Here is a 25,925-nt window from a genome sequence, read left to right as displayed (position 1 = left end):
TTTCTAACATTTGGAAATTCACAATTATTTTACCCTCTAGTGAATTACAGTCTGAAATGCAGCATAATGTAGATATTCAATTTGAGTGAGATATTGTTACGCGTGTCCTTCAGATCAAGAAGGCAGGCCCGTACCGAAAATTACTTTTTGGTGGGGTCAAGACTCGAAACGCCGTTGGAGTGCTGATGTGACCATTAATGCAACAGTAGTCCTTCATGAAGACACATGAGTGAAATAGTATGGAGCAAATTAACAGAAAATAATCAACTCACCTATGAACTTAACTGATGACACCGGGCATGCGACACTGCAAAGAAATGTGATTATTTCGGAGTACGTTACTTCTACATGGCTGTGTATGTACGGAGTGCGAGTGCAGTTAGCCTATCGTGTCCAGTAGTATTCCTCAAGTACGTTTTGAGGAGACTCGATTTATAGAAGCACCTCTCCACTGCTGCTGTAGTCACGGGAAGGATGGCCAAGATATGAACCAAATAAAAAATACTGGTGAACTCTGATGAAGTGTAGGCTGTTAATCCATGCATGGCTGTTGCTGTGAGTTCTGTGCTGCACTGGTACTTCAGTCTCTACAAATCCCACTCCGCTTTAAATGGATCATCCATTGGGTTACCAAGATCTTCCTTGTAGAATATGACAAACCGAAGGAATATTAAGGAAGTGAGGGATGACGAACTGCAGGGGCGATATTATTTCCTCGAGGAGTAGAAATCGTTCTTCCACAGTATTTTATTGCTGATATCCGTGTATCAGTTATTCACAACAAAGACTATGTTATTCTGTCGAAGATATCCATAGGCATTGTTATGATAGTATTTACGAACGGATGTTCTATTTCACGAAAAAAACACTGCTATGGACAGTTTTACTGTGGTAGGTTCTTTAAAAGCTCACATGATTTAAAACCGTCCATAACCCAACTCCAAGTCTATTAGGGGGGGGGGGCTGGTTACCCTTGTGTACGTGCCTGCAAAAAGGTGATATAGTTGCGAAATAAAGTTTACAAATTATTAACTTAAAAAATCTACTTCGAATAGGGCGAGCCTTGCTAACGTAAGTGTATAGAATACACCAGACACTATCCACAGTGTACATCGCTACTAATCCAAGTGTATTGACTATCGAAGTGACCAGAGTGTCCTTCATTCTCTTATTTTGAAACTGCTGAACTAGGAAGACTAAGCTGAACCTAGAAAGTTGGCACGGTGAAAAACTTCGTGATTATAGAGTATGTAGACCTATGCCCTGAGATAAAAACCTGCGTACCAAAAAAATATACTACAATGTGTAATATTTCATGACAAGAGATTATTTTATTATTTATTATTATTTATTTATTTATTTATATATTTATTTATTATTGTTATTTATTATATTAGTTATTATTATTCTATTTTTTATTTTATTTTATTTCTCGGTTATCATCTTCATCTTTTTAAAAACAGACACAGACACCTCCTTCAACTTCACTTTATATTTGTGACTCTTGAAAAGATAACCAATTTGTAACAAATTTCGCGTCACCTGTGCACTGACTTCGTAAGGTGTTGAATTTAGCTCGTATCCTCCGCTTTGAGTTTATGAAGCCACTGAAATAGAATATGTTATTAATAATGTCATTGCAATTTTTGTACATTCTACTGGTTAATTTCATTTGTTGAAGTACTGACTTCATTTATTGACACAGGCAAGTCCATCAATATGAGAAGAGACTTGAGAATTAGGAGTAAGACAAGCAACATTGCATAAAATTCCATATACACCAACATTGTGTATTATGAGGAGATTAGTGGTATAATAATAATAATAATAATAATAATAATAATAATAATAATAATAATAATAATAATAATAATAATAACTGGTGAATCTCGTCATATAAATGATTACATGATTCATAGGTAGTAGTATATAGTGTCATTTATTTGATCTAAAATGAAATGGAAATCCACAGCCTGTTACCAATCATTCCACCGGGTCAGGAATGTAATGAATGAACCCCCATCTAGCGGCGAGGACAGGAATTGCACTGGCTGCCGAGGTCTGTCGCAGTCGTCTGGAGCAATGATTGATGATGACTGACAGATGAAATGAAATGATATTGGAGTGTGTTCCTGGATTGAAAGATGACAGGGACAACCCGAATACCCGCATGTTCCGCCTCCGCTTTGTCCAGCAAAAATCTCACATGGAGTGGCCGGGATTTGAACCAAGGAACCCAGCGGTGAGAGGCCAGCGTGTTACCGCCTGAGCCACGGAAGCTCATTTGTCCTAAAATATCGTTAAGAAAATTAAAAAATGAATCATTTATTTCATTCGCTGCCAAATTTCCAATATTGTAATTAAATGTAAATCAGACTTGCCGTGCCTACGGTATGCGTCTTACGGATGTTCAATTTCGATTTTGTACGAATTCAAAATTACGCTCTTAGTGTCCCCGTATTACATACGTCGAGGTAACGGATCAGATGAGTTTGTCTTCAGACGTAGACAGAACTGTTGGTCATGGTTCTGCTTTTCTCTGACTCATTATCTCTAGATTCTAAATTAAATGCAAGTGTACATGCTACTCTATTATGGAGGTTTGTTGTCTAAGCTGGAACGAGAAAATGGCCTTCAGAGTGATATTAAATCTCCACTCCAACTGTTTCTCTTGGCACAAAAACTCTCCTTTCTTCTCCAAGTTTAATCTTCCTAGATGAACTCCAGTGCCGCCCACTTCCTTTGTGTAGGGGTCGCGTGCCACCTTCAGTAGCATCTCCCCCGTCTTCGCTTTGTTATGTTTGTGCTTTACCTGTGTGGTCCGCATCATCTGGCCCGGGGACTTGCTCAGAGTGGAATGAAGAACATTGTATGATGCAAGTAGGGAATACTGACTTTAGATGAAATTTTAAAATGTGAAAACGTATGAACTGAAATCTTATCTGACTGAGTCGTTCTGCTGATAGTCGTTATTACTGAATAGAATAGAATAGAATAGAATAGAATGCTCCCATACCCTAGTTCCGGATTGCCAGGAACTGGGGAGAGAGTAATAATTTATTGCAATCCATATTATTTTATCCCTTAAATACGCAATTTATTATTTCTTTTAAACATGTTGATTTTTCATTCCAAAAGTAATACATTATTAGCAGAAACATATTTAAAATATTATTTGTCAAAATATTTATTTATTTATTTATTTATTTATTTATTTATTTATTTATTTATTTATTTATTTATTTATTTATTTATTTATTTATTTATTTATTTATTTATTTATTTATTTATTTGGATCAGTCAAAATGTTACGAGTTTTGAATGTTTTACGTACGGTATATGCAAAGCTGTACAATTACTGTACCGGTAGCTAATACCACACCTCAATCATTAGGATGTCCTGGCTCACGAATTCTCTGCGGTAAACAATATTTTATTTGTTTTACCGCAAATGTTCGGTGTTTAAGTTTCGCTCCTGCTGATTAGCAAGATAAATCTTAAAACAAACTATTGTTCATTTTAATACATTAGCGAGCCCTAGCGAGTTCGTATGCAAGGTAGAAGTAAGTACATACTTGTAAAAACATAAAGTAGATATAACAAGCAACTAAATTCTCGTTTGCACATATGCAATGCTGTCCATTTAAGGGTTAAACATGCATTATTTTGTTACAATTAATTTATCTATTACTACCTTAACTACTACAATTACGTCCACTAACAAATTACACCCGATCTCTGAAATGTAGTTCATAAGATTTTTATTCTTATAGTTTTGCCCTAGACGTTTGCATTGTTATATACTGTACGGTAGTCTATGACAACATGTATCTTACCCCTATTAATTCGTGTTAGTGCAAGTACTTAATTGTGTCGCTAGCCTGAACATCGTTATCCTTAGCTCACAATAGTCATTACGAATGGATGCATGAATGAATGAATTAATTAATAAGTAAATGAATAAATAAATGAATGAATGACTTACTGTAATGGATGGTTTGCTTGATTGGGTTATACAACTATTAGTACACTGCATGACTGAATGCATGAAGATTGAATGAATGAATAATGAACGACCTGTATTCATGCATGCATAAAAAGAGGTCTCTCTCCCAGTCACGGAAAACTACCAACTGGGGAGAGAGTTTTTATTATCAAATGAATGAATGGATGAATGAATGAATAACATACTACCTGTATTCATGCATGCATAACAACAGGTCTCTCTCTCCCAGTCACGGATAACCACCAACTGGGGAGAGAGTTTTTTTAATGAAATGAGTGATAGTCTGAAGGAATGAATTGCCTGATTACATTGTTATTATAATGGTGTACGCTGAGTTTTCAGCCCGCAGGGTAGTGAGTTCCTCAACAGTTTCACCGCCAGCTGTCATAAAAAGCCAAGGTATCAGTGACAAGGAATACTGGGGAAATAAGAAGTGAGTTTCCCGTAGCATTCCTCACTGAACCGGAAGGTGCAATTACAAATCAGTCTGTTAAGCCCTGTGAAACGCACACACAAACCGATCCTATGAACAACACATTCACACCATTCATAAGAGGGACAGTCTGCATAAAAAATGGTACACCTCAGTCACTTTAACATCGTCAAAGTGAGGGATAAGACACACAAGGGGAGGGTCTGACATGTGCCTCACCGAATTTCATAAAACTTTGCAGGGATGTCTATACTGAAATAATGAGACACATGTTTCGGCGTTTTGGTAGACACACCCTACGTTTAGAACAAATAGAGGTCATATTTCATGACGGTGAATCGTATGTTCAATGCTATACGTCGAATGGCCGCCTATGACATGTTTTATTTATATAATATGGAGTCCAAAGTTAATTATATTAGAGTTATTAACGTTTTTGTGTTTTCATGCTGTAGCATAGTGAGGTCGCCGTCAGACAACCAACCCGCTTGCTGTATTCTGATAAACAGAATAGTTTTCTTTGTCTTTTTCTCGAAATAAGACATCGTGAGGTGTGATTAACAACTTCTTGTAATGTTCAATATTTTTGTGATACACCTCTTGTGGAACCCTTCATGAGATGATTTATTCGAAATTATACAATCCATGTCTTATGGGTATCGATATATCAGAAGTATCATATCATGAATTCCATGAGGTTAAAAGTACTAAAACATGTTTTAGACGATATTTCGATTTATAGCACTGAATATACGATTTTCCGTCATCAACTTTGCCCACCATTTTTTCAAGAACAAGGGAGTGTCTAGCAAAACGCCGAAACACGTGTCTATAGCATGTCCCTGCAAAATTTATTCAAAATGGGTGAGGCCCATGTCAGACCCTCCCCTTGTCAGAGAAGTCGATGAAGGAAACAAATTTATTCTAGTCCATATCAGGAGACGCATTTCACTGTAATCACATTATCTCACCGGAAATGACTCTGAGCTTCAGTAATGGTGGTGGTATTGGTAATGGCAGTTGTTATTGCTTGGGTTGTGTATCAATAGTTAGCCTCAAAGCCACCCTATGCCGTATCTATTGCAGCCTACATCAACTATATTCTGCTTGTCGTATTCATATTTTAACCACCATCTGTAACGCCTTCGCATACTAGCTAATTAAGTTCTTAAGAGTCTCAAGATGTGCTCTGTAAATGTATGGCTGTACAGCTCGGTCGGTAGAGTGTTGACCTTCGGAGTTCAAACGGGCGGTTTCAGTCCAGTGCTATTTGAAAGTGCTTCAGACACATCAGATTCGTGTCGGTAGATTTACTGGCACTTAAAATAACTCCAGGTGGACAAAATTCCACTAGCGCGGCGTCTCCGAAACACGTTCAAATAGTTTATGGGACGTAAAGTCAATAATATTATCAATATTACTTACTTTTTATTTATATTCTTTTTCACTAAATAGATTCAGTATCACTTAATTTTTAATCCGATGTAACCGGCCTACCTTCATGATTCTTCTCTACACACAACGTTCTAAATATTTCTATTCACATTTCCTCGCATCAGCTATTATCATTGTTTCATTCCTATCTATTGCCACGCTCCAGACAAACGTCTTAAAAACACATTTCTAAAAGGCGTATCCAGTGAACTAACCCTTTTAATAAATACATTCTACGACCGAGCAAGTGGCAGTGTGGTTTGGGACACAGCTATCGACTTGCATTCGGCAGATAGTTCGAAACCCACTGTCGGCATCCCTGAAGATGGTTTTCCGTGATTTCACACCCGGCAAATGTTGGTTGGGGCTGTACCAAAATTGAGGTCACGTTCGCTTCCTTCCCACTCCTAGCCCTTTCCTATCCCATCGTCACCACAAGACCTATCTGTGTCGGTGCCACGTAAAGCAGATTGTAAATTTTTTTTTTTTGTTAATTGCTTTACGTCGCACCGACTCAGATAGGTCTTATGGCGACGATGGGACAGGGAAGGGCTAGGAGTGGGAAGGAAGCAGCCGTGGCCTTAATTAAGGTATAGCCCCAGCATTTGCCTGGTATGAAAATGGGAAACCACGGAAAACCATTTTCAGGGCTGCCGACAGTGGGGTTCGAACCTACTATCTCCCGAATACTGGATACTGGCCGCACTTAAGCGACTGCAGCTATCGAGCTCGGTGTAAAGGAAATCAAAAACGACGAAAAAGCAATAAAAGTCATTCTATGACTAGATGTATAACTATTATTACTTCATTTGTTTATTTACAGTAACCACAGTGATATTCTTCCTTCCTTTCTTTGCTTAGTCTTCATTCTACTCTATATCGTCCTGATTTCTGACAACAGTGGTTACCTTACACCCAAATAACAATAGGCCTATTTCTCTGCTTCGTTTAAAATTCCACATCTTAACTTGATGTTTTTCACATCAGCTGACTTCATCAGACTCACGAGAATGTTCCAATTCCTTTTGTATCAGAAGTGAGGAACCTCGGCGCTACCGTGGACGAACGCATGGCATGGTCTGGACATATCTTACATACTGTATCTGTTAAAAGGTTTTCTCAGCTCTTCATTATTTATGTAAGTATACATATATATATATATATATATATATATTTACATTGAAATACAGAAATTAATCGAACCCCTTGCAATGCCACATTTTGACTATTGCGATGTTGTTTTCAACAATGTGAGGTTACTATAGTCCCTAAGCTACAACGCGCTCAAAATGCTTGTGTGAGTTACATATGCAATCTAAGAAAATATGACCACGTGTCATCATCTTTCCTAGAACTAGAGTGGTCGCGACTCCATTTTCGTCGTAATCATCATACTCTGTCTCTCCTCCACCGAGTCCTTACTATATCTTCCCCATTTTACCTTTCTTCGCGTTTCCATAATTTCTCAAGTGTGTATAACACAGATACAAGGGTTCAAACATGAAACCTGCTCGTCATTCCTCACCATCGAACTGCCGCATATAGCCTACTGTAATAACTCATTTTCTGTGTTTGCCGCACGAGAATGGAACCGTTTACCGGATAACGTCAGGTGAATACCAACCACAGGTTCATTTAAAAGAGCCTTAAGAGGTACAGCAGGATACGAATGAGTTGTGCTTTTCTGGCCTTTTATTGATCGTGCTAGTATATTATCATCACTAGCTCTTGTTATCGCTATCACTTCTTATTATTTATTATTATTAGTATGTATATCTCCCTGTGGTGGAATTTTATTTCTGTTATAAAATACTTCGATTGTGTTTATCTGTGCTATATTTGGTATAAATTACGGTAGTACTAACATTGATTCTATGTACAATAATTGGTTTCGTGTAAGAGGAAGCATAACTCCCTTAACTATGCCAGTAAGGGCATTTATCTATCTATCTATCTATCTATCTATCTAATTACTTTCCATTTACTTATTTCCATCTTGTACTTTCACTGCAAGACTCCGTCCTTACTACGCAATAGATTCTCCAGATCTTTCGCATATTCAGATAAAATAATATTTTTCATAGAAAAGGTTTTCAAAGTTGATTTCATCTCCATTTCCAAGGATTTCACTCATTTCCTTTAGCCCTTTCTATGCACACATTGACAAGGAAACCAGAGCTGCTTCCATTATACTTGATCTACCGGAGTAGTAATTATATTCTTAATGACAGGAACAGTTTTTGTAGGCTACGTCCTACCTTGGAAGCAAATATTACTCTGAAGTCCTAGAAAGATTTTTAAAATCCTCTTCTGCTGCCTCACATTTACAGGTGATATTAATGAAAATTTAAGGAGCATGCACAACAATAAACAATTATTTATTAATATACTTTATATACTATATTAATATTATACAAACTAACAAGTTATATATAATACTACTGCGACTGACCAAAAAATCCTACTATGCTTAATGAATAATACCATTTTAAACACAAATAATCGCCTCAGCTCAAAAATAGTTGAGAGAAACTATTCTAAATTTAATTTTGTGTATTATTTCTGTTTTGTGCTATCACATATCATCATTGTCGGAATTGAATGTTATAAATTGTGAGGTCATTACACCTGTCAAAATGAGAATGATATACATATAACGACCACTCTCTATACAACAATAGTTTTCTCTGCTGCACCCTGTATTGTTATCTCTAGATTTCACTGTATTGTTATTACCTATACCATTAATAAACTAAGATGTGTCTGTTTGTTCCGGTTAGTCACAATAGAGCTGAAATTTGGTAAAGGTATAGCTTGAAATACGGAGTCACGTAAGGAAAACTTTTGGTATTGATATATTTCACTGTTTGGAACTAGTGGGGGATTTTAGAGGGATATGTCACTAGTGTGGGCAATTCTTGCCGTACATAAACTAAAATAAAATAACGGGTTGGCCCTATAGAAAAATGAAATGCATCATGTGGCGCTGAAATTCAACTTTCTATGAGATACGTTATATGCATTTTCGTCGTAACTCTAATGGTTTTCGAGAAAATTCAGCTTTCTCGTGTTCTCACCTTTATTTATTTATTTATTTATTTATGTATTTAATTTATTTGTGTATTTATTAGTGCTTTTTTCACTGGCGAAGTTATTCATTAATTAAAATCTTAAATAAAATACTAAGATACTGAAAATAGTAAACACTACATAGAAAAATGGAATTAAACATTAATTTAAATACATTTCTAACTAAATATTGAACATAATTAATATTAACATGACGCGCAAGTCGCCTACGGGAGTCAAATCGAAAGACCTGCACCAGGCCTCTCCGGAGGCCACACGCGATTATCATCATTATTATTATTAATATTAAAATCTCTCAAAAATGACTAATCCTCAGGAACGCACACATTCATACTTCAACCATTCAATCAGCTGTCCTCAGCAGGTTGCCATGGCAGGCGACCTTAAAACTTGACAAAGGGCTAGTTTCCCTGACATGAGTTGGCAAGGAATTCTATAATTTGGCGCCGGTCACCACGTATGATCTATTAATTTTATTTGTGCAGTGCACTGGAATAGAAAGGTTCTCGAACGTGTATTTAAGTTGCGGAATGAAGATAAAAAGGTGAATTTAGAAGAAATATGCAGTGGCTGATTTTCAGCTAAAACTCTAAACACCATCGTTAAAATATGTATCTGCTGACGTTCATCAGACTTCAGCCTTGAAAGAGCCTGATAGTATCGGATGATACGAACATCTTGAGTCAGTCGGAGGTTGTAGAATTGGGATGTACCCACTTATTACTTATTAATGAATTATGTACAAGGTTGCCGAAGAGTTAGGGGACTATCCTTCGTTGCTTGTAGTGTTGTAAATATATCGCAGGCCGGAATTCAGTATTCAAGGAATGGGATGCTCATTTGACGCGTAAGTAGGGGTCGCATGAAGCCATGTTCGTGATCATTTGTGTAAAGTCGTTGTTCTTTCGTTAACAGGCCAGCTGAAGAATGAGCGCCCCGTTCTGCAGAAAGCTTTCGGAGGCTGCAGTTGTATTGTTGAGAAAGCTAAGAGTGCTAATCCAATTTGAGAACTTTTGTGGGCTGTAGTTTTTTTATTCACCCAGTTTCATTACCACCGTCATCGTATTATATTTATATTCCGTGTTTCTAATACACACTTCAAAAACTTAGGGGAACATGTTTGTAACATGCGGTATGTAGATGGGGTTCCAATGGTCGTACAGCGTACCTTCAGACCTTAGCTACTCATGGTATGTCAAATCAAAGTTTTACTCCATCTGTAGGCGTAACCATGCATTAAACTATCAGGCGACCCCTCAAAAACAAAGTGAATAGCGGTGCGTCCGTTTGTCGTTGTGAGGTACACAGACTATTGCGGTCATTTGAGCACGTTGTACGTAAACCAGCACATCCCATGAGACATCTTAACGAGATTCAAGTCTCAAGGGCCGTCACTTCGATCCACGAAGGATGGACTTTTCGTCTTATTGCTGTGGATCTCAATGTCTCTCCGTCAGTTATTCAACTCTTGTGGAATCGCTACAATGAGACAGGCCAGTTCACAAGGAGGGTTGGACAAGGTCTTGGACGCATGATAACCCCACAAGATGACCGATATCTGACCACCTGTGCGTTTGGGCGTCGTTCAGCAACTACCAGAGAACAGCAACAAGACCTCAGAAGGGTCACTGGAGTCACTGTGTCTGACTAGGCAGTAAGGAACACGTTAGGAGAAGTGTCCTTACGACCCAGACGTCCTGTTCGAGTACCCCGTTTAACGCAGCAACATCGCGCAGATCGCCTTCTGTTTGTCCGTACCCACGTCAACTGGCAACTTCACCAATGGAGAACTGTGTTGTTCACAGACGAGTCCAGATTTGCCCTAACACAGCGTGATGGACGTCGACGTGTATGGAGATGCCGTGGTGAGCGGTGCATGCCTAATGTTGTCCAGGGAGGGGACCGATTCGGACAAGGTTCTGTGATGCTGTGGGGTAGCATCAGTATTGATGGCGGTACGGATCTTGTCGTCGTCCGTAGTAATCTTACCGCTGCGGGGTACATCGAGCAGATATTGCTACAGCATGTGTTGGTTGCTGCACACGGTATTAGCCCTGAATTCGTACTCATGCACGACAATGCCTGGGCTCATGCAGCGCGCATCACCAGAGCTGTCTTGCAAGAACTGGACATTCAAGAGGTGGAATGGCCAGCAGTGAGTTCCCATCTTAATCTAATCGAGCATGTGCGGGATTGGCTTGACAGAAGAGTTTGTGGGCGTCATGTTCCACCACAAACTCTCCAAGACCTGGAACAGGCTCTCATTGAAGAATCGGACCTGATACCGCAACGTGACCTCCGTTGACTTATAAGGAGCATGCCACGTAGTTGCCAAGTTGTGATAAATGCTGGTGGAGGACATACACCATACTGAAGCTCTCCAACTGGGGTGAAAATCCACCCTGGAAGACTGTTATCACTTTGTTTTCGCCCCTATTTGCACGTTTGTGTTCTGAAAATGAACGCGAATTCATCGGTGTTCTCTAGTATACTTCAATGGTAAAGAATTAATGTTTAGTTGGTAATATACCTGGGGGTGAGGTATTGTGTTGTGGAGCATGGCATACGTTCAAACATGTTCCCCTAAGTTTTTTTAACTGTGTATTAAGTTCGTACGTTTATGATTCATTCTTACTGAGTTTATAATTCACATTTCATTTTGCGTCATTAACCACTTTAAACGTTGCTCATAAATCCGAACGAAGGACGGGTGCTTAGATTATTATTATTATTATTATTATTATTATTATTATTATTATTATTATTATTATTATTATTATTATTATACAATGCAACTATCCTAAATCGTCAAATATGAAGCTTGGAACTGAGGTGACAAATGGATGACATGAAGTTTCTCTACAATACTGTAAATTCTACTATTGATAACCCTGACTTTCTATGCCTCTTGAGCTTTCAGTTGTTCCGCTTTGATGCTTGTACTAATGTAACATTTCAGAATAAAAATTCAGAACATCAGCTCACAAGAATTTCCCACTCTACAATGTCTATAAATGTGCAGTTCAGAAAAATAATTCTTTAGAATTCTGTGTACCTCTCGACATTTTTCTACAACAATTCACCATCTCCGTGAAAACTTTCTAAATAACATGTAATGGTGATTTGAACCATAAAATGTACTTCAAACCTTCTGCATTTAGTCGTAGCCCATGAACATTATCATAGGTGTTAGAACTAGAAGAAAATAATAGTTTGGATATGAAATTACATTTTTTATTTTACTCTTTCTTATAAAGATTAAATTATATTATATATTACATATTGTTTCTTTCTAGTTGTAAATATTATATTAGAACAGTTCAGATATTAGGTTATTAGAATAGTTTAGATGCGAAATTATGTATTTTATCTACTTGTTTCTTGTAAGGATTAGATAGGAATTCTTTCTCATTGTAAATATAATATTAGAATAGCTTAGATAATGTGTTATTAGACTGGTTTGGAACATTGAAAGGCCGGCCCCGTGGTGTAGGGGTAGCGCGCCTGCCTCTCGCAAGAGGCCCCGGGTTCGATTCCCGGCCAGGTCAGGGATTTTTCTCTCGACCTGAGGGCTGGTTCGAGGTCCACTCAGCCTACGTGATTAGAATTGAGGAGCTATCTGACGGTGAGATGGCGGCCCCGGTCTCGAAAGCCCAGAATAATGACCGAGGGGATGCGTCGTACTGACCACACGGTCCCTCGTAATCTGCAGGCCATCGGGCTGAGCAGTGGTCGTTGGGCAGGCCAAAGCCCTTTCAAGGACGTTAAGTGCCGTGGGGTTTCGGTTTTTGGAACATTGAAAAATAAACAAATGTAAACAATTGCCACTGTAATTGTGATTAGAATCCTTGTAGTGTGCAGTAAATAAATAAATACATTATTGTTGTTGTTGTATAAGAAGAAGGAGAGCTCTCAAACTATATTTATTTTACATCACATTGTTTCCAGGCCGACAGACGTTGCTCGTACGGGAGTGCAAGTTGGGCGGACTCAAAATTATCTTGTTGATAAACTCGAAGTAGCGTAACAGACATGAACGTAACGAGAATGATTTCTGGAACCAACATATGGGAACAATGGAGGGAGGGCACTCACAGTGAGGAGATAAAGGCTACGTTATTTTCACTCTCAAAATATAAATCTGTATTTTGTCCACATGCATTACAGTAGTTGAATATTACACTGTTATGCAACCATATTGCTACACAGAAACGTTTTAGGCCTATATTTTTTCACTTCCTCCCATGGATAATTACAGAGCCCACATATAGTTTCCTTTCACCACGTCCAATTAAAAAAGTCTTGAAACTCGATAAGTGCTGCTGTCCATATGAACAGGCACCGGTAGTTGGATCATGTACTGTAAAGGAAAGAGGATAACTGACCTTGCAAGATAATCGATTCATATTTATATTCTTCTGTAAATATATTCAATAAATTAAACTTGTAATAATCTGGATTAAAAGTCACGTAAATGTGGTCCGAACTGATATATTTCCTTCATCATAACGTGGAGGTAAGAAAAAAAAATGTTAATTACACTTAGGGACAATGTATGCGAGGTGTAATTTCAACTCGACTGGTGTTTCAGCTTAACGGATGGAGCAGGAGAGATTCCAGAAGGCTTGCGGCCAGCAAGCAAAGAAGTAACTGGCCGGTGGGGCAGTTTACTGTGAGAGTTTATCCGTTCATCTTGTTGATGTTGCTCCTGAACACAAGCAGAAACCTAATGGTATTTCTCCAAGTACTGTGGCAATTGCCTGGCGTTATTACTTCCACAGAGCAGGGGAAGAGGAGAGACCCAGATGGCTGCAAATGCGGAGAATTGGCCACCAAACTAGCGGGAAATCTGTCCGGTGAGACTATGAAAGATGTCCGAAGTGTAGAATACGCTTGTCAACGAAGGAGTGGTGCTTTCCGCTACAGAGTCCTCCCCTCGGTAGAGCAATGTGGCCAAGGACTAAATTACTCTAGAGCTCATTTCATTCATCTAAAGTAACATTAAACAATACCCTTCTGAAGGTTCCGAGGATGTGCGGGAAGGGGAAAGTTGTGCCTTGCAGCCAAATAATTCTGTATAATTCAGCAGTTAGAGTTGAGTGGCGTAAGTTAACATATACTGTACAGTTCAGTGTATGAGCCTTAGTTCTATTTGTTTCATCACATTTGAGGAGTCTCTGTTCGAACGGTGTTATTTCCACTTCCAAAATATAAATCTGTATTTCGTCCACATGCATTACAGTAGTTGAATATTACACTGTTATTAAACCATATTGCTACAGAGAAACGTTTTAGGTCTGTATTTTTCAGTTCCTCCTATGGATAGTTACAAAGCCCACATGTACATTACCTTCGTTTCATCACGTCCAATTAAAAACATTTTTAAATTCATGAAAATGTCTAAATACTTTACATCAATTCTTCTTTTTCTTCTGTCCGGCTCTATGGCTAAATGGTTAGCGTACTGGCCTTTGGTCACAGGGGCCCCGGGTTCGATTCCCGGCAGGGTCGACAATTTTAACCATCATTGGTTAATTTCTCTATCACGGGGACTGGGTGTATGTGCCGTCTTCATCATCATTTCATCTTCATCATGACACGCAGGTCGCCTACGGCCATCAAATCAAGAGACCTGCAATTGGCGAGCCGAACACGTCCTCTCACACTCCCGGCACAAAAGCCATACGCACCGAGCTCGATAGTTGCAGTCGCTTAAGTGCGGCCAGTATCCAGTAATCGGGAGATAGTGGGTTCGAACCCCACTGTAGGCAGCCCTGAAGATGGTTTTCCGTGGTTTCCCATTTTCACACCAGGCAAATGCTGGATCTGTACCTTAATTAAGGCCACGGCCGCTTCCTTCCCACTCCTAACCCTTTCCTATCCCATCGTCGCCATCAGACCTATCTGTGTCGGTGCGACGTAAAGCGGCTTGCAAAAAAAAGCCAAACGCCATTTTATTTCTTTTTCTTCTTTTCTTCCACCGATTGCTCCCACATCAGTGGGGTCGCGGATGCGAACTGTGTCGCATATGTGGATTAGGCCCTGTTTTACGGCCGGATGCCTTTCCTGACGCCAATCGTATATTTAGGGATATAATCACTATTGCATGTTTATGTGGTGGTTGGTAGTGTAGTTTTTCGTCTGAGGAGGAAAGTGTTGGTACAAACACAAACACCCGGTTCCCTGGCCACAATAATTAGTCAGGCGGGATTAAAATCCCCGACCCGGCCGGGAATCAAACTAGTGACCCTCTGAACCGAAGGCGTCAACACTTACCATTCAGCCAATGAGTCGAACGTTTCTTTACACCAATTATACTATTATTATTGCGTTAAAACAGATAATTTGGCCATAGTGGAATCACTAAAATCTTATAAAACAACTGAAGTTAAAATTTATGAACAAAAAGTATCCTATACTTCCCTTTTTTTCTTGGTTAATATTGCAAGGACACTTGAAAAAACTCAATTTATTTATACATTTGCATAAATGCACTTCCTTGAAACTGGTGGGTATAATATTTAATTGTATATTGATCTAGTATGTCGTATACCCAGCGCAGTAAATAGATATTCCATATTTAAAACTGAAATTTCCCAAAAACGTGAAGCAAAATTTAAAGCTGGTGTATTTGATGGACGATAGGTAAGCGACCTAATTGTGGATCAAAATTTTCAGTCAATGAATGAAACAGAAAAATCTGCATGGCGTTCATTTAAATGATTGAGAGAAAACTTCCTAGGTAACAGGAAATGTGAAAAGTACAAGTTAATTTCCGAAGGAATGTTAGCTAACTTCAAATATCTAGGTTGTTAGATGAGTGTTAAACGCCATCTTCTAGACAACCATATTGACTACTTCCCCAAAAATATTGGTGCAATGAGTAATGAACAAGGTGGAAGATTTCTTCAAGATATTAAAACGATGGAAACAAGATGCCAGGGCAAGTGGACTGCAGCAATGTTAGCGGATTATTGCTGGTGCTTATAGAGGAGTGCATCTCGAAGTCACAAACGGCTCAACATTTCGACCGAAAAATTGAACATTGTAGGTACTTTTCTTAATATAATAAATAATAATAAAATATAAAATTCAATGTTTTAAAGTGAAATTTTTACACTCGAATTTTATATTGAGGTATTAAAACACGTTTAAAAAATAATATAAGTAATTTTACGTTATAGAAATTCTTGTTCAAATTTTGAAATTTTACGTTCTTATTTCTGAAAAGGTAGGTAGCAGGTATGGACCCTCTTCGGAGGCAGTCCTACCCAGGAAGTGGTGCCCCTGCCTATGTGAGTCCCAAAGCACACTGACCCGGTGTATAACATCTGGTAAGGGTCCCAGCTCAAGGTTACGAGTGAAGATCTCAACGATTTCTACAGCGGAGAAGGTGGACTTCGGTACGGTGCAGATGCCGGAAGAGGCAGCCCTGTATTCAGGGTTTAATATGAATACAACCTGATGCTTTGTAAGTTGAGGTGACTTGACATTGACAGTAGGTAAATTTGCTATCATTTCTGTGAAAACCATGAGTCTATATCTTAAAAACTGATCACGTTATGTAACTTTGATGTTGTACGAGAAAATTTATTGAATTTCGTAAAAATCGATTAGAAAATGGGGTGTAGCACTCCTATAATTTATATTAAGGATTTAAGGAAATCTGACTATTTCACTGGATAAAGGATTCTCAGCTTTGCGTATGAAAATAATTTTATGCAAATTTTCAGGAGTTTGAAATAAATATGTAAACATGTTCAAATTGTGATAAAAAGTGAAAAAGGAAGTTTTTGTCTTGCGGCAATCATATACGCAGAAGATCTGTCTTAAGATGTACAAATAAGGTAAGGAAAAAGTAATTATAATAATAGTAGTAATGCTGGTGTTAATAATAATAATGTGGGTATTTTTAAACATCGTTCTGAAACCACACACAGCCGATAACCATTACCACTTCTTACTGTCTTACAACTTCAAAGTTACATAAATTTGTCAGTTACTATACTAGAGACTTGTGGTTTTCACGAAAATGATTGCAGATTCATCAACTATCAGAATAGATATTTTTTTGCTAATTGCTTTACGTCGCACCGACACAGATAGGTATTACGGCGACGATGGGAGATGAAAGGGCTAGGAGTGGGAAGGAAGCGGCCGTGGCCTTAATTAAGGTACAGCCCCAGCATTTGCCTGTTGTGAAAATGGGAAACCAAGAAAACCATCTTCAGGGCTGCCGAAAGTTGGGTTCGAACCCACTATCTCCCGGATGCGAGCTCACAGCTGCGCGCTCCTAACCGCACGGCCAACTCGCCCGGTACTATCAAAATATAAAATAAACCAAAAATGTGATTTTTCGACTTAAGAACTGGAGTGCGTCACATATCACAGACTGAAATCTAATGATGAAATGCTTTACATTATCTAATCTAATGTTAAATTCCCATTCTTACTTAAGGTACTGTTTTGTTAGACTGCACAGCTTGTTTATTAGGCTATTTTGAAGACTTTTCCGTATGGTCACACCACTGTCACTCCTATCATCGTGTAGTTCAATAATCAGGATAACAGATGGCGCTGAAATATAAAAATCGACATTTCTCGCCCTTCCCGCCTTTTCCCTTCGTAGCGTAAAATTTTGTCACGCGACTTACAGTATGAATTCCTGGAGAGTGTCACATATACAGGTTGGGCAAAATGAAACTAGCCCGGAAAATATTAATAAGACTGACGCGAAATTGACCCTTGTTAATCAACAGGTGAACTGCCCAGCAGAGGAAATGCTGGAAACCGCGAATTCGGTGCACCAATTTGTTGCTGTCACATTTCTGCTCGTGCGCATTTCCCGTATCCCCCGAGTACGTCGCTGTGTCATTACGTGTGAGTCAGTGAGAGGAGCAGACGTGTTTAGTGGCCAGTAGAACACAACACAAAATGGTGCTCACGATGAAACAGCGTGTTTCCACTGTCGAGTGGTATGGGAAGCACGATTCGTGGACAACCTGTGCTGAACTGTTTGTGCAAAGAGTTTAAAACTTGAAGTATTTTGGCAAATCATCCATCAAAGTCTGCAATGCCAAACTTATTAGCAAAATGGCTCGAAACGATCTCTGTAACGGATAAAAAGCTATCGATCCGAAAAGAGTTCGAACATCAGAAAACATTGCTCGAGTGAAGGAAAGCCTGGAACGAAGTCCGACGAAATCTCAACGCCTTTTATATGTGCAAGTGAGAATTAAGGGATCGTTGTGTCAAAACATTATCAAAAAGGACCTGCATCTGTATGCTTATAAATTTACTGTTGAACATGCCTTAAAGCGTCCAGGCGACCCTTCGCGGGCCGAGTTCTGCGGGTGGTTTCTGAGTCAGGACTTTTGGATCATCAGTTTTTCATTACTTCAGAAGAGTCCATTTCCAGCCTCTCAGGTTATTATTATTATTATTATTATTATCGTATGGCATTTACAAGCATAATCTGTAAAAATATGCAATTAACATACACATTAAAATATAGAGGTAATTAAACTAGAATGTCCAGCTTCGACAACCAGTCCACTGCACTTGGTGTCAATTCATGCAGAGTCCGTAAACCGTCCTTAAATGCTGACAGTGGACAGCTCTCAACAACATGTAGCAATGTCTGCTTCTCAGCACCACACTCACACGCAGCACTTTCACAATATCCCCACTTTTTCATCATATATCGGCACCTGCCGTGGCCTGTTCTGAAACGGTTGAGTTTTGACCACTCATGTCGAGGAAGATCGAAACCTGGCACTTTCTTCGTTGGGTCTTTAATCAGAAAGGCGTTAGTTGGTGGACATTGTTCCCATCGCTGTCTCCATTCTGCTGTTACACTGAATTTTTCATAGGAGTGTAGATCAGTCCAGAGTGGATTCCTGGATTTTAACCTCTCAGGTGATGTTTATTAACAAGGGCCAATCCCACGTCTATTCTATTGTAAATATTTTCCGGGCCAGTTTTATTTTTCCCTCCGGGTGCAATCAATTTTCATCATCAAAGTGCAAGTATGTGTTGCAATATGCTTGACAAAAGGCAGGCAATTAAAGGTCTGCATTCTCCGCTTGCAGTCGGCCGAGCGAAGGTAGTTAGGTCCTACTCCGCTACTCTGCATGAACTGTCCAACCACTTCGCGGTAGGTTTCTGATCTACCGCACCACTTTCGGTCTGACTGATTCACGTTCTCATTCGCTGCGAAGACGCGATGAAAGAAAAACTTGAGAGGAAGCAATTGGTTTAAAACTGAATTGTCGGAAAACTTTTTCGTAAAAGAAACAGCAGCGAATGGTCAACATATAAGATATGTGTCCTGCAAACGTTGTAGTCTTTATTTACATAGGCCTATGAGGACACACGTCTCTAAAATGTGGCCTAATGTATTGTGTCCTTCAAAACACAGTACTACATGATATCTGAAAACAACCATCTACAAATTCAAGCAGTCATCCACTCATTCAATTCAGTCATAAGGCATGGTGTTAATGGTAGGATATGCCAAAAGACGTGTTACACAAAAGTAAGCATTAAATAAGCTAAGGAAAGGGAAGATTACATATTGTCCTAGACTATATAGCATTGTCATAGCTGAGATGGAATATGCCAGGCCTGCGAAACCTGCCAGGTGAGAGGTGAAAGTCTACAGTCTTTTTGTGCTGTACTGCCAATGTTTTATATTATTTTATTTTTTGTTTCTGCCTGATTGCCACGCCTATCGGCTTTCCGAAAGCGAGCGGACCGTGGGCCATTTGTTTCTAAATACTATATTGTTTCGTTTATTCGAATTATTATATTGTTATGTTGCATTATTATCACTATTATTGATCCATTATTATTCCTATTCAGGAGAGTTTATGCATTCTGTACCTTGCTTAGGCTATTGAGATTTTGAACAATGTATTGGGCGAAAGCCTGTAAGGTTCAAGTAAATCCATATATAGCATTGTTAACAAATATAAATTATATTTGATGTAGTAATAGTCAAATAATTATAAGAGGAAAATATAATGCATGTATCAAAATTAATGAATTGCAATAAAAGAGAGCTTTCTCCCCAGCTTCAGGCTATCCAGAGCTAGGGGATGAGAGTATTATATTTTATTCTATTATTTTCTTTCTTTTTACTACATGGAACCAAAGAAAACATTACAAGAAAGTGCGTCAAAATATGTGCAATAAATCTTCCTCTTTTTACGATTGTTTCAGTAAGTGAATTCTGAGACATGTGTCAAGAACTTGTTAAGTACAGATTACGGACGAATGAACTTTGCTGGTACTCTACCCCCCGCCCCTCTCACCTTTTACAACAATTATTCACCAAACATCAAAGTGCAATCCACCGAGATACGAGCTAAAATGCTGCTTGAAATTTTGCGAGCTGCACAGAATGGGTATGTACGGCAGATATGTGAATGGATCCGTACAATAAAGTACATTACCGTTCACTTTACTGATGAAGACTGGAAGCTTACAAATCGTGCCCACGTTACTACAAATTTATTGACAAAGCACAAACAGGTGCACACATGTGAGAGGGGAGAGAGGAGCTGTCGAAGCTGGGAATATATTCTGAATATAATATGAAGAAAATAATCGTTGTAACCGATAAAGGAGCAAATATTGTTAAAGCACTTGAGCTCTACCACCATAATCCGTGCATCGCGGACTGTATAAACACAGTGCTTAGACATGTTTTCCAAGATCAATTCTTGACGACCATTTACACCACCAAACACACACAGTCTTTTCCTTCTATTCTTTTCGGAATAGCATGATGAGAAACTATCTTCTAATATAAAGCTGATCTTTATTTAATAAAGCATCACCTTTCTCACGTCGATCCCATTGCATGGTAGAGAAATATCAGCAATGAATATCCAAGACTAGATCTGGTAGTGAAGAAAATATTCTCTGTATCAATCTCCAATGCGGCAAGTGAAAGACATTTCAGTTCAGCAACCGAATTAGTGAGAAACGAGGTCGTTTACAGAGTAAATGACACTTTCTTGAGGCATTCTGTACTAAAAAACATAATAATTGTAAAATGAAGTGAAATGAAATGAAATGAAATGAAATGAAATGAAATGGCGTATGGCTTTTAGTGCCGGGAGTACCCGAGGACAAGTTCGGCTTGACAAGTGCAGGTCATTGGAATTGACGCCCGTAGGCGACCAACGCTTCGTGATGAGGATGAAATGGTGGTGAAGACGACAAAAACACCCAGTCCCCGTACTAGCGGAATTAACCAATTATGGTTGAAATTCCCGATCCTGCTGGGAATCAAACCTGGGACCCCTGTGACCAAAAGGCCAGCACGCTAACTATTTAGCCATGGAGACGGATATAATGACGGTGAATGTCTATGACGATGTGAAACACTCAGCAAGTTAATGTTCTGTGTCTGCTAACGTGATAATTTAACCTCGCAGAGTTTATATTAAGGTAGGTTTGTAATTAATTACTTCCAGCAGTAAATATCAATGCATATTTCGTTATAATATTGGCGTGCATTCAACATTTTATAGGCAACAGCTCCCCTTTCCTCGTTTCTTTCAAGCTTGTTCGTCGTCACTTCGTTGATACAGTTCGTAGTCTCATCAGCGGTCCTTTCTCTGACTATATTCTGCTAGCTTTCCCGCTCACCATCGACCGAAATATCTTCGACCCGAATACGGTCAACCGCATGAGGGTTGAATAAGTGTGAGCGAACGAAATGTATAGCTTGAAGACCTCTACAGATTATGGCACTGAAATACACATACGGAGGTCGAGTCATACGTCCTGGCAACTATTTGTTTTTCTCGCGAACAGGAGACAACACGGAAAATCTAAGATATGCATTTGGAAACGTACGGTATGTATTTGATGCCACTAGATGGGGTACGTAAACAAGAGTGTGTGTCTAAGCATACCCCCAAGTTCAGTGTGTGAGTGAGAGCGTCACAAAATGGAAGTCAACAAGCAGGAGCAACGATCGTATATTAAAATAGCAGTTCTCCGGGGCAGAAATGCACGCCAATGCCATGCAGAACTGCGGGAAGCATTAGGTGTGTGACTATTATCTAATCCCCAAAGTCAAGAAGCCATTACGTGGACAACGGTTTGCTAAGAAAGAGGACATCGTAACAGCATTTCGGGGAGAGGTGTCAAACGTTAGCGATACACATGCAGCGAATGGTATTAAGCGCCTGCCCCACCGCTGGCAACGCACAGTGGAAACCTTGGGTGATTATTTCGAAGGTCTGTAACAGTGGAAACTTGTCCTTTGTACGTAGTCTTGTGTGTTTGCTGCCTATACCATAATAAAACAAAGTTTACCACTGGCCTGTGTTCTGTCACTTTCCTACGAGAATCTTCTGAAGTATGAATTTGTCTTCAGGCACTATGCATAAGTACATTCCCTACATTTACAACTGCATGTCTTAGATTATCCGTGTTGTCTCCTGTTCGCGAGAAAAAAAAAATAGTTGCCATGACTTACGACTCGACCCTCGTATTATCGTGTGGCTGCTTGAATTTGAAAAGTTATGTTGAACGTAAAAAATGTGTCTTCAGTGAGACGTGCATATTGTTTCTTTAATTAAACACTCCACTGAAATCCTACATGTGAACTTCGGAGACTAATAGCAGCACTATCAAGACAGTAGAATAAATGCGTTTTACGTATCGTAATAACTTTATGCCGAGGGTTTATGGCTGGAAAATACAGCAATATATTCGCAGCATTGAATTACGTGTGTTTTTTCTCATATTATATTATGTTTCCTCGCGTTAACCAAGTTTCCCTCTTAGGACTTGAACAGTTGATTATTCAGGTATTTCTTAAGATAGGATGCACTATTTTGCATGGGAATAACTCAGATCACTGTTATTGAGACGAACGTTATATAAATTCTAAGCATGTTTTCGCGCGGTTCAGATCGTTCGAGCTCAAGAATGTCCCTTTTAAGTAGAAAAGTTGTGGCAGTACAGCTTATAGTACGTTCCGCAGCGTCATTTACATATGAGAACAACTCTGCAATTAGCCGTATAGTGTAATTAGTTCTACTGTAGGTATATTACATTTAATTATCTCTTTTAGGTACCTCGTGGATGAGGTCAGAATATTATATTCCATTATATCCCCTGCCTGTAGAAAGAGGCGACTGAAATGGGACACCATGGAGCATGGTTTGGCGACCAAAGAAGCCCTAGCTTAGTCTGACATTGTTTCCACTTAATTATGTTGGTAACCTCACCTTCGTATTTCCCATCAGACTTCCCAAGGTTTACTCTTGTCCTCTTCCCACCCCGACGATATTAGGTTGGCGAGACTTAGGAAGTCTTTCATTTTCTTTTCCTTTGTCAGGTCGGCGGATGTAGAGTTTGCCTCGGCCCACAAGTGGCCACGGCTGGTCCGTGGTCCAATATTTCTGCACTCCAACCGGCCAACGAGCAGAGGAGAGGGGTGGCCACGGCTGTGCTGTGGCTCTACGCCTTAGTATTCGAAAGACGGAGAGGGGTTAATCCCCACCGTCAGCTGTCCTGAGAATGGTTTTCCGCTGTTTTCCATTCTCCTGCACTAAGGCGAATCCCGGGACAGTTCCTAGTCTAGTATAGGCCACGACCGCCACTGATACAAATTTCCTTGCCTAAGAGACGGCGTCACCGTCCAGGAGGCCCGCTTCGCCTTTCAGGGTAGGAATGAAAACATTTAGTAGTAGTCCTTAGTGGTCCTTCCCTTTCTCTTACCGACACCTTCATTCTTTGATTTTTCTTTACAATTCGCTTTACGTCGCACCGACGCAGATAGATGTAATGGTGACGATGGGATAGGAAAGCCCAGGAGTGGGAAGGAAGCGGCCGTGGCTTCAATTAAGGTTACAGCCCCAGAATTTGCCTGGTGTGAAAATGAGAAGCCACGGGAAACCATCTTCAGGGCTGCCGACAGTGGGATTCGAACCCACTATCTCCCGCATGCAAGCTCACAGCTGAGCGCTCCTAATCTCATGGTCAACTCGCTCGGTGTTTGAAGTGTCAGACGTCTTCCTTTTTCCTTCCTCGTTAGTGCTAATAGAGGATTGTTGACTAGTTATACTTCGTCGTAAAGCAAAATTATCACCATCACCACCACCACCACCACCACCACCACCACCAACTGCCTGTTAAATCATCAGCCCGAGGCTTGATGGATACTCAAATAGTACCAGCAGGTTGTGCGCCAATATAGGACATACCAGGCAATAAGTGGAGTGACAGTTTACCGTTGCGTTCCTCACTGGGTTAGAAAGTTCTGCTGAAACACGACCTATCCTACGAATAACAACTTTCATAATACTCAGACACACTAATGCTCAGAATTTAATAACAAGAAAATTGGGTTTGTATGCAAATGCACATTTTTTTCCAATTTGTAGACCTCCAAACGGACAAAGGAGTGCGTTTGAAGGAGAAATTCGACGAATTATTAAGTTTATTATTGCATATATACGCATATTTGCGTTTATTTGAGTTTAGCGTATACATTCCAAATTTAGGAATTATTTTATATGTTGTAGAATTTTATTATGCGTATTTTTATGTGTTTTACGAACAGTCTTCAAGAAAATGTGAAGTAATTAATGTCGTGAACACTTTCGGCAATGAAACGGTTCGAAGGCAAGTGGTACTTATCAAAACGCAATTCTAAACAAAACCAGAATCAATTAAGAACCTAGAAACACCTGAATTGCGCCTTGAAGATTCGCTGGATACTATGGAGACCGTGAAGCGTAAAGTGGAAGGTCTCCCACGAAACCTCGGAGGTCGTCTGCGAACAAAATATCTTGATGTCCTTAAACAAAATCCAGGCTACGACATCGTGATAGCTACAAACAAATACTGATAATGTGGATCTACCAGAATGTTCAACAAATACACTCGCTCCCGAATTCAAGTACTGTCCTATCACATCCATAGAAGTAGAGAGGTCATTCTCAACATTGTAACTATTTTAAGGGACAGACGTCATGGATTTAAACCAGATATATTGGAGAAGACTATTGTAGCCATTGATGCTTTCACGGCCCATACTTATAAACATGATACTGTATAGGCTTTTGGGCTTATGTCGTGTCAAGAAAATAAGGTGAAATTCTTCACGTTTCGCAGAGAACTGTGGTCTGCGTTATCAGAAGAAAATCTCGATTGTCCACGAGAAAGGCTTCCAAAATCTCGACTGTCCACAAGAAAGACGTCTTAAACTTTTAAGGAGCCTTTCTCGTGGACAGTCGAGATTTTCTTCTGATGACGCAGAGCACAGTTCTCTGCGAAACGTAAAGAATTTCACCTTATTTTCTTGACACGGCATAAGCCCAAAAGCCTATACGGTATCATAAGACTATTGTAGTATACTGTAAAGTAAATTATGGACAGCTGGAGCAGGGTGTGCGGTGTAAGATGAATGTGTATTTAAGTGCGTTTCTTTACGTTTGTGTATCTTTTTACACGGTTTTCTTAAAACTTTACTGATTGATTTATCGTGTATATTAATTAACACACTGTGTCTTCTCTAGAAGAAGTGTGCATATTGTTTTAACAGTGAACACTGATAGATTGATACGCCTCACAAACTATGCTCGAATTGTTTGTACTAGCGGAACAGCCGCAGCTGTGTGTAGTATGTTTTTTCAGTCAGTTGTTTCTTCATGATCATGATTGTATGTATTGGTGTGGGTGAATTGCGTGTGTGTAGTAAAGGAATGTAACGTTTGCGTTTCATACGAGTGTTTAATAGTACGAAAATTAGAGCATACATAAATGTATATTTCACCAATTTTTCAGCGTAGTTGCATGCTTATATTGGTGACTTATACAGCATAAAAATCCCAAGTCTAGTCATAACTCAGCATGCCATAACTTAATAGCTTCCATAATGTCACAGCCATGAATGAGACGGGGACTTCGGTGGAAGCTACATTCTGCTCT

Source organism: Anabrus simplex, chromosome 2 (assembly GCF_040414725.1).
Source record: "Anabrus simplex isolate iqAnaSimp1 chromosome 2, ASM4041472v1, whole genome shotgun sequence".
NCBI classification, from domain to species: domain Eukaryota; kingdom Metazoa; phylum Arthropoda; class Insecta; order Orthoptera; family Tettigoniidae; genus Anabrus; species Anabrus simplex.
The sequence above is the reverse complement of the archived record's forward strand: the minus strand, read 5'-3'. Positions refer to the sequence as shown.